The sequence below is a fragment of the Salvelinus sp. IW2-2015 genome, linkage group LG33 (genome assembly GCF_002910315.2).
Source record: "Salvelinus sp. IW2-2015 linkage group LG33, ASM291031v2, whole genome shotgun sequence".
Taxonomy (NCBI): domain Eukaryota; kingdom Metazoa; phylum Chordata; class Actinopteri; order Salmoniformes; family Salmonidae; genus Salvelinus; species Salvelinus sp. IW2-2015.
Genome location: NC_036872.1, coordinates 33,133,652 through 33,143,950, shown reverse-complemented (window position 1 = coordinate 33,143,950; position 10,299 = coordinate 33,133,652). Strand labels below are relative to the sequence as shown.

The 10,299-nt window shown below is 46.9% G+C and overlaps 1 pseudogene; it reads left to right on the top strand.

Moving 5' to 3' along the window:
- Positions 1 to 10,299, top strand: part of LOC139023553 (F-box/LRR-repeat protein 17-like) — a 411,307-nt pseudogene that overhangs the window by 41,817 nt on the left and 359,191 nt on the right.

Here is a 10,299-nt window from a genome sequence, read left to right as displayed (position 1 = left end):
GAAAGACAGCCGAGAGAGGTGAGAGAGATGGCTTGCAAGGGGAACAAGAGGCAGGAGAAGAGACGAGACGGAAGGGATGGATGAGACGAGGGGAAGAGAGGCCCTGTGAGGCAGGCGGGCTGCTCATCCCGTGGTTGGTCTCGTTGTAGCCCTGTGCAGTGACACAGGTCCCATGGCATCAGAACAGAACACGGGGTCAGCAGGGAATGCTCTCGGATGGGAGCGGCACCACACACAGCACGGAGCACACACACACACACACAGCAGCACACAACAACAGGGGCACACAACAGCACCGACTAACACACACACAGCAGTTGCACGCACACACACCTCCTTACAACGGCTCACTCTCGCACTCTCTCTCCATGTTCTCAGGAGAAAGTTCCCTTAAATGTGGTAAGTGTTGTTTGATCGCCGGTGGGAGATGACGCCAGTGGTCTTCAGGCACCGCTCTAGTGATATCGGGTATAAGTGGTTTAAATTCTGGTGAATTGAAGATACTTTGAGTTCACCACACACCAAAACACACACACTCGTTTCAACCCACCCTAGAGTTGTGATTGATTGTTTTTAATTCCCTCTATTTAACCAGGTTAGGGCTAGTGGAGGAACATACCTTATAAGCACTCCACATTAATTACAACAACCACGAGAGTATACACATGAATAAACAAAAAACCTACAATGTGAGCTAAAGAGGTGAGAAATGGCAGAGGTTAAACGCAGCAAAATCCACCCAAAAAAGGGGCCATGCAGGTGCGCGAAGGTAAATACAAAATGATCAGCAAAGTAAAAGACTGATGCGGCTGGCTAGTTTGTGCAGTGGTTAATGAGAGTGCCATAGAAGTAGAAGACGAATTTTTGCAAACGGAGCAGGAATAATTAGTAATACTCCGACAAGAGGTTACGAGCGGAAGAGGAGTATGTGATATAGGGCGTAAATCTATTGAGCTGGGCGATGTACAGAGTGCTCCAGTAAGAATGTGCAAAGTAGAAATAGAAATAATGGGGTGCAAAGGAGCAAATTAAATACAGTAGGGGAAGAGGTAGTTGTTTGGGCTAAATTATAGATGGGCTATGTACAGGTGCAGTAATCTGTGAGCTGCTCTGACAGCTGGTGCTTTAAGCTAGTGAGGGAGATAAGTGTTTCCAGCTTCAGAGATTTTTGCAGTTCGTTCCAGTCATTGGCAGCAGAGAACTGGAAGGAAAGACGACCAAAGGAGGAATTGGCTTTGGGGGTTACCAGTGAGATATACCTGCTGGAGCGCGTGCTACAAGTGGGTGCTGCTATGGTGACCAGTGACCTGAGATAAGGCGGGGCTTTACCTAGCAGAGACTTGTAGATAACCTGTAGCCAGTGGGTTTGGCGACGAGTATGAAGCGAGAGCCAACCAACGAGAGCGTACAAGTCGCAATGGTGGGTAGTGTATGGAGCTTTGGTGACAAAATGGATGCCACTGTGATAGACTGCATCCAGTTTGTTGAGTAGAGTGTTGGAGGCTATTTTATCATATCATGTCTGTGAGAATYACAGAACTTATGTAGCAGGCAAAATCCTGAGGACAAACCATTCAGAATTTGTATTTTTTTGATGTCACTGTCTTTTCAATTAGGTTTTTTAGAGACACCAGATTTCTAATGGACTTGCTTGCAGTTCCTACCGCTTCCACTGGATGTCACCAGTCCTTGGAAAACGGTTGAGGTTATTCCTTTGTGTAGTGAAGAAGTAGGGCTATCGTAAATGAGGGTCACATGAAGTAAATATTTTGAGAGAGTCACGTTACGAAAAAAGTTGCGTCAGTTTGTTTTCTTTTTGTATTGAACACAGATCATCCCGTCTTCAAATTGATCGATTATTAACGTTTAAAAATACCTAATGTTGTATTACCAAAGTAGTTTSAAATGTTTTGGTAAAGTTTACATGTAACTTTTGATATATTTTGTAGTGACTTGGCGAAAGTTGGAAGCTGTGTTTTTCTGGATGAAACGGTCCAAATAAATTGACATTTTGGATATATATCMACGGAATTAATCYAACAAAAGGACCATTTGTGATGTTTATGGGACATATTGGAGTGCCAACAGAAGAATTTCGTCAAAGGTAAGGCATMATTTATATTTTATTTCTGCGTTTTGTGTCGTGCTTGCATTGTTGAAATATGCTTCTCTCTTTGTTTACTTTTGTGCTATCATCAGATAATAGCATCTTATGCTTTCGCCGAAAAGCTTTTTTGAAATCTGACATGTTGGCTGGATTCACAACGAGTGTAGCTTTAATTTGGTATCTTACATGTGTGATTTAATGAAAGTTTGATTTTTATATCATGTTATTTGAATATGACGCGCTATATTTTCCCTGGCTAACTTCCCAGAGAAGTTAAGCATGTCCCAGTTTAGGTCACCTAGTAGCACGAGCTCAGAAGATAGATGGGGGGCAGTCAATTCACATATGGTATCGAGGGCACAGCTGGGGGCAGAGGGAGGTCTATAGCAAGCGGCAACAGTGAGAGACTTGTTTCTGGAAAGGTGAATTTTTTGAAGTAGAAGCTCGAATTGTTTGGGTACAGACTTGGATAGTAATACAGAACTCTGCAGGCTATCTTTGCAGTAGATTGTAACACCGCCCCTTTGGCAGTTCTATCTTGTCGGAAAATGTTGTAGTTAGCAATGGAGATTTCAGTGTTTTTGGTGGTTTTCCTAAGCCAGGATTCAGACACGGCTAAGACATCCGGGTTGGCAGAGTGTGCTAAAGCAGTGAGTAAAACTTAGGGAGTAGGCTTCTAATGTTAACATGCATGAAACCAAGGCTTTTACGGTTACAGAAGTCAACAAATGAGAGCACCTGGGGAGTGGGAGTGGGGCYAGGCACTGCAGGACCTGGATTAACCTCTACATCGCCAGAGGAACASAGGAGAAGTAGGATAAGGGTACGGCTAAATGCTATGCGAACTGGCCGTCTAGCACGTTCGGAACAGAGAGTAAAAGGAGCAGGTTTCTGGGCTCGATAGCATAGATTCAAGGCATAGTGTACAGACAAAGGTAAGGTAGGATGTGAGTACATTGGAGGTAAACCTAGGCATTGAGTAATCATGAGAGAGATATAGTCTCTAGAGATGTTTAAAACAGGTGATGTCATCGCATATGTGGGAGGTGGAGCAACATGGTTGGTTAAGGCATATTGAGCAGGGCTAGAGGCTCTACAGTGAAATAAGACAGTAATCACTAACCAGGACAGTAATGGACGAGGCATATTGKTATTAGAGAGAGGCATGKGTAGCCAAGTGAACATATGGGTCCAGTGAGTGGTTGGGCTGACTGGGGACACGGCGATTCAGACAGTTAGCAGGCCGATGCTAACAGTTAGCAGACCGGGTTAGCAAGCAAGCAGTTAGCAGGGGCTAGCAGTTAGCAGACCGGTGCAGGCAAGCTATCAGTTAGCAAACTGGGGCAGGCAAGCTAGCAGTTAGCAGACCGGGGCAGTCAAGCTAGCAGTTAGCAGACCGGGGTAGCAAGTTAGCCTTTGGGGGACGTCGCAATGGGGGTAAGTCTGTTTTTGCCTCTTCGTGCGGTGACGTCGATAGACCAGTCGTGGAATTAGTAGGGTTCCAAGTAGCTCTAGGTAGCTAGCAGGCCTAGCAGGTTAGCAGAATGGGCCTTCAGTGGGCGTCGCGCCTGAGGGGCCTGTTGGAGTCCTCGGGCAGATTATGTCGGTATTCCAGTCGTAGAGGATCGGCAGGGTTCCGTGCCCCGTACCGGCGGTAGAAGGGGCCCGGATATTGTAGCCCAGGAGTGGGCTTTGGTGGTAGCACAGGAGCCATGGCCGGGCTAGCTTCAGGCTAATTGGTGCTTGCTCCAGGATGAAAACGGTAGCCAGGAGTGGTCACCTGGGATTGTGGTTAGCTAGTTGCGAAGATCCAGATGAAAATGTTCAGAGTTTGTGGTAGGAATCCGGGGATATGGAGAGAAATAGGTCCGTTATGCTCTGGTTTGAGTCATGCCCTACACTCTTTAAACCTCCCTATGCCTTTAAGACTCTGTTCAAAGTCACTGAGATCTCTTCTTCTAGCCATGGTAGCAAAATAATGGGTAACTGGGCATGATTGGATTTTAATTGTTTAATTACCTCAGGAACCACACCTGTGTGTAAGCACCTGCTTTCAATAGACGTTGTATTCCTCATTCACTCAAGTATTTCCTTTATTTTGTCAGTTACCTGTATACATATATTATACAGAGAGCACCATGAAACTGGTGCCAAATCAAACCTTTCTTCATCAATATCTTTTTACAGAGTTGTTGTCTACATCATTTAAGCTATCAAGCTGCATTTGTTTGTACAATTTACTTTGATTTGAACAATTTATAGATTTCTATGAATTAATCGATTCTCAATTCGGTCTGTGCATAGTTAGTGACAACAATGAAACTCAGACGTAAATGTGTCAGTTGTCCTTTTAGTCTAATTTAGACCGCCTAAAGACCACAGGAGGTTGGTGGCACCTTAATTGGGGAGGACGGGTTTGTGGTAATGGCTGGAGCGGAATAAGCGGAATGGTATCAAATACATCAAACACATGGTTTCTGTGTGTTTGAGGCCATTTCATTTGCTCTGTTCCAGCCATTATTATGAGCCGTCCTCCCCTCAGCAGCCTCCTGCGGTAGGGACACGCTCCCTTTCTATGGTCTTCAGTGAGCTCTCTAGTGGGCTATTGGAGCAGTGTTGACGGTGCTCTGTGAACATGATTTATGCCTGAGTGAAGGGATGGAAGATTGATGAGGAAGAATAACTTATTTTTTATTTAACTTTCTACTTCAAAGGTATTGGGACAGTGACACATTTTGTTGTTGTTTTGGCTCTGTACTCCAGCACTTTGGATTTGAAATGATACAATAACTATGAATTTAAAGTGCAGACTGTCAGCTTTTATTTGAGGGTATGTTCATCCATATTGGGTGAACCGTTTAGAAATTACAGCACTTTTTGTACATAGTCCCCCCATTTTAGGGGACCAAATGTATTGGGACAAATTCACTTATGTGTATTAAAGTAGTCAAAAGTTTAGTATTTGGTCCCATATTCATAACACGCAATGATTACATCAAGCTTGTGACTCTACAAACTTGTTGGATGCATTTGCTGTTTGTTTTTGTTGTGGTTCAGATTTTGTGCATAAGCATTTCGCTGAACAAGTGTATGTGACCATAGAAATTAATGGTAAATAATGTGTCATTTTGGAGTCACTTTTATTGCAAATAAGAATAAAATATGTTTCAACACTTCTACATTAATGTGGATGCTACCATGATTACGGATAGTCCTGAATTAATTGTGAATAAGGATGAGGGAGAAAGTTACAGACACACAAATATCATACCTCCAAGACATGCTAACTTCTCACCATTAGAATAACAGGGGAGGTTAGCATTTTATATCATACCCCCAAGACAAGCTAACTTCTCACCATTAGAATAACAGGGGAGNACCATTAGAATAACAGGGGAGGTTAGCATTTTATATCATACCCCCAAGACAAGCTAACTTCTCACCATTAGAATAACAGGGGAGGTTAGCATTTTTGGGGTGGTATGATATTTGTTTGTCTATCTTGCTCTCTCATTTTTCACAATTCATTCAGGACAATCCGTAGTCATGGAAGCATCCAGAATGAAGTGCCAGCGCAGTATCTCTTTTGCTAGAAGCTCATGCACGCACGCAGACAACACCCACATGCACACCTCCGCTAACACTGATATCGTTCACAGAACTTGGCTACTGTAGATTGTTCCGTTAAGCTCCCTCTAACAGATCTGCTGTTTTGTAGTTTTCTTTAACGCCTAATAGCTACAAATATTCATGCCAAATGATCCCTGTGGATTCCTATTAGTCAATCTCTCCAGACAGAGACTGCCTGGGTGGCTCTAGGACGACTTCATCTGGAGTTCCACCACACACCTGACACGAGGCTGTGCTGTGCTCTCTCTCAAGGCTTGTCTGTTCCTATATGACTCCTATGTGGTTCTCCCCTCTCTCTCTGTGTGTGTGCGCTCTCCTGCTGGCTCTCAATGGTTCAGCCACTAATCCCACAAAGGCCTGTGGGTCATATAACTAGGAATTGGGTTTACAGGTCTGTCTCACAGGGACCAATCAAGGCCGCCCCTGGCAGGGTTCCGTGCGACGTGATTGGCCGGTCAGCGATGAAAGGGTGATTCCACAGAGAAGGTCCTGCTGTTCTGGAAAGGTGGATTTCAAAGGAGGCTTTTCACCTGTATGAAACACCCCCCCCCCCCAGGAGGTGAAGCAGGCGATGTGCCAGCTGTAGTTGCAGAGACCTGAGCAGGCCATACTGTGTTTGGTGGTGTGGTGGTGGTTGGTGGCGCCTCCTGGGACCTGATAGGGGTCAGCACAGCACTGGAGCGCAAGTCTCAGTAGTAAACTTCCTGTCAACACTTTACATGAGAGGAGACGTAGAGGACAGAGAGGCGAGTAGAGAGGAAGAGCGACAGAGAGAGACAGCGAGACAGAGACTGAATTTACACAACCAGATCACGTACTTAAAGAGACACTGATAACCAGCAGCTACAATTGTTTTTGATGGTCAATCAGGGCGTTCCTTCAATTTGCCACCCTAGTTGAGTGGGTTAAGGTTAGTACGTGTTTAAACTAAGGTTAGGGGTTGAGGTTACTACTCTCAGATTGTCAGTCTGATATACTCGTTGGAAAGTATGATTTCTCTATCAGTTTACGCAGTGATCTAAGCTTACAGTAGTATACAACCTATCTCCTCGAGTTTGGGAGCTACCTTGTTGCTCTCCCTCACGATGGACGCGCTCAGTGCGAATGCGTTGTGCTATTCTTGCGCTCTCTCCTGGTGGTATGGACGGTCCTCTGCTAGGGTCGTAGGGTGCTATGTAAGCTTTGACTTGGTGGCTGTGCTGCGAGGATAAAAAGGAGCAGTAAAGTCCATCTGTCGCAGCTGTCTCTGCTGTCAGTGTTGATCCAATGGTCTGTAGATCCTCAATGATATCATCTCTCTGCTACCGGACACAGCTGTCGCATGTGGTCTGCTACTGTATAGATCTGTCTGATAGTGCATGCGCTCACTTCGTTCAATCAATGCTCTCTTATGTGAACTTCTCTGCTCTCGGATGAAACCAATCGTTCGGTGACGCCTCTCGTCGCTTCTTGTCGTTGGCTTATCTGGTTCTTCCTCATCATGTGCCGTTGTTTCATATACTCCTCTCTGTCACTGTTCGACAGTATAACTCTCATCTGTCATGATTCATGTAGCAACCAACTTGGCTTGGCTAATCGGATAACATGATATCTCTACTTCAGTCCTTCATTTGTAATTCATCTCTGGATAAGTCTCAGATCTCTCCCCCTGTTCCTCTCTATCTCCTGTTCCTCTCTTAATTTCTGAACTATGATCTTACTAGAGGAATCATCTCTCGAGATATCCAAATGTCTTACTTCTCGGATTACAATACGCTCCTTGATTTCCCTTTTATTACTTTCTCTTGCGATACAGCTCTTCCTGATCTACTGTTGACGCTGACTCTCATTCCCACGTGTCACTCTCATGGCTTCGCTGTCCTGCCTCTCTCCTCATGATCGCTGTTCCTCTCTCCTGTTCCTTCTCTGCTCGTGTCCTTTTCCTGCGCTCTGTCCTGTTCCTCTCCTCTTTCCTGTTCTCTCCTCTGTCCTTGTTCCTCCTCGCCTGTCTCCTGTTCACCCTTGCCTTTCTTCCCTCTCTCCGCTTCCGTCTCTCTCTCCCGTTCCTCTCTCCTCTCCTGTTCCTCTCTCTTCCTGTTATCTCTTCTGTCCTGTTCCTCTCTCTGTCCTGTTCCTCTCTGTCCTGTTCCTCTCCTCTCTCTCCTGTTCCTCCTCTCTCCTCCTGTTTCTGCTCCTCTCTTCCTGTTCCTCTCCTTCTCTCTCTCCTGTTCCTCTCTCTCTCCGTTCTCTCTCTCTCCTGTTCCTTCTCTCTCTCTGTTCCTCCTCTCTTCTTCCTCTCTCTGTTCCTCTTCTGTCCTGTCCTCTCTCTGTCATGTTCCTCTCCTCTCCCTGTTCCTCTCTCTGTCCCTCGTTCCTCTCTCTGTCCTGTCCTCTCTCTCTCCTGTTCCTCTCTGCTCTCTCCTGTTCCTCTCTCTCTTGTTCCTCTCTCCTTCCTGTTCCTCTCTCTCTCCTGTTCCTCTCTCTCTGCTTGTTCCTCTCTCCTCCTGTTCTCTTCTGGCTTCTCTCTTGTTCATCACTCTCCTGTTCTCCTCTCTGTCCTGTTCCTCTATCTCTCCTCGTTCATCTCTCTGTCCTGTTCCTCTCTCTCTGTCCTGTTCATTTCATACGTCTCTCCTGTTCCTCTATCTCTTCCTGTCCGCTTCTCTCTCTCCTGTTCTCTCGTCTCTCGTCCTGTCCGTCTCCTGCTCTGTCTCTCTCCTGTTCATCTCTCTCTCTCCTGTTCATCTCTCTGTCCTGTTCCTCTCTCTCGTCCTGTTTCCTCTCTCTTGTCTCATCTCTCCTGTTCCTCTCACCTCTTCCTGTCCCTCTCTCTCTCTGTTCTCTCTCTCTCCTGTCCCTCTCTTCTCTCCTGTTTCCTCTCTCTTGTTCATCCCTCTCCTGTTCCTCTGTCTCTCCTGTCCCGTCTCTCTCTCCTGTCCTCCTCTTCTCTCCCTGTCCTCTCTCTCTCCTGTTCTCTCATTCTTCATGTTCCTCTCTCTCTCCTGTTCCCTCCTCTCTTGTTCATCTCTCCTGTTCCTCTCTCTCTCCTGTTTCCTCTCTCGTCTGCTGTTCCTCTCTCTCTCCTGTATCCCTCTCTCGCTTCTACTCTCTCTTTCTCCTGTTCCTCCTTTCTTCAGACATAGCTGGTTCTTTCAGTCACTCTCTCTGCTTTCTCCTCTGCTAAGGCCATTAGTGTCCTGTTGAGCCCTTTGAAGCCCCGTGTAGCCGTACTCTGTTCACGCCTGGACCCTACAACCCCTTCAAAGCCTTCGATTCTGAGCGCAAAAGCCCTGTGTGACCCCATGGTACAGAAAAGTAACTAACAGATAGAGAATTACAATACACCTCCCCTCCTGCTCAGGACTAGGATAATGTCCTGCTAGCAGAACGTAAGCAGTTCTGTCTTTGCCGGTCCGGATGAAAGAAGAGAAGGAGAAAGGAATGAAGGACGGTTAAGTTCATAGGCAGAGGCCAGGCCGACATGCCTGCTTGCTTTATCGTTCCATCTCTTCCCTCTCTGTGTTCTTATAAGTATAGCGAGAGAAGGATGTTTGCGAGCTACGGATTTTGGGGGAACCTCCCTCCCCCCACTCCATCGGTTTGTCCAGTCGTCTAATAGCTCAATCAATGGCTGTTCCGGAGGGCAACAGTGGAGCCAGCGTCCATACTAGCCCTCCCCCAGCTCTACTCTACTCTACTCAACCCCAGACCATGTCTCTCACACCTGCGCGATCCCAGGCCCACCCGCCTTCCTCCTCGTTTTACCAGTCTCCCTATGCTCTTACCGAAGTCTCGCCTTATCTTATCCGAAGTCTCGCTTGTTTGCTCAACCCAAACTACCTCTTGCTTAACTAGCCTCATCCTATCCCCAACCCCTTGCTCCCCTTAGTCCTCTTCTCCTCTACCTCCCATCTCCTCATCCCACTACCTCGATCCTCGTCCTACCTCTCTCTGTCTGCCTTCTCCTCGTGCTCCTATCTCCTGTCGTCCCTCTCTCTCTCTCTCCCTCTTCCTCTTCTCCCTCTGTCCAATCTCTCCTCTCTCCTCGCTCCTATCCCTCTGTCCTCCTCTTTACTTCTCCTCTCTCGCTCTAGTACCTATCTCTCTTGTCCTGCCACTTCACATCTGTCCACTCTCTCCTCTTCCTCTCTCCCTCCTGTCCTCTACCCTCTTCTCTGTCCCTACCTGCTCTCTCTCTCTCCTATACCCTCATTCTTCTCCTCTGCACTCTTGTCCTCTACTCTCTCTTCGTCCTCCATTCCCTCTGTCTTCTCCCTCGTCCTCCTACTATCGCCTCATTCCTCTTACCTCCTGCTACTCTCTCCTCTGTCAACTACGTCTCTCTCTGCCTCCTTGTACCTCTCTCCTCTAGTCCCTCTCTCTGTTACTCACTCTCTCCTCGTCCCTGCTCCCCAGCATGTCTCCTTCCCCCCTTTATCTGTGCCTATAGAGATTCTGGTCATAGTCAGCGGTACATGAGCGAGCTCTCTAATGTATCCTCACAGCCCTTTCACCACCGATCCCCCTTCAAACTCCACAGCGTCCCTTACCCTTTCCCCCCCCGCCCCCCCCGCTGCTGTCCG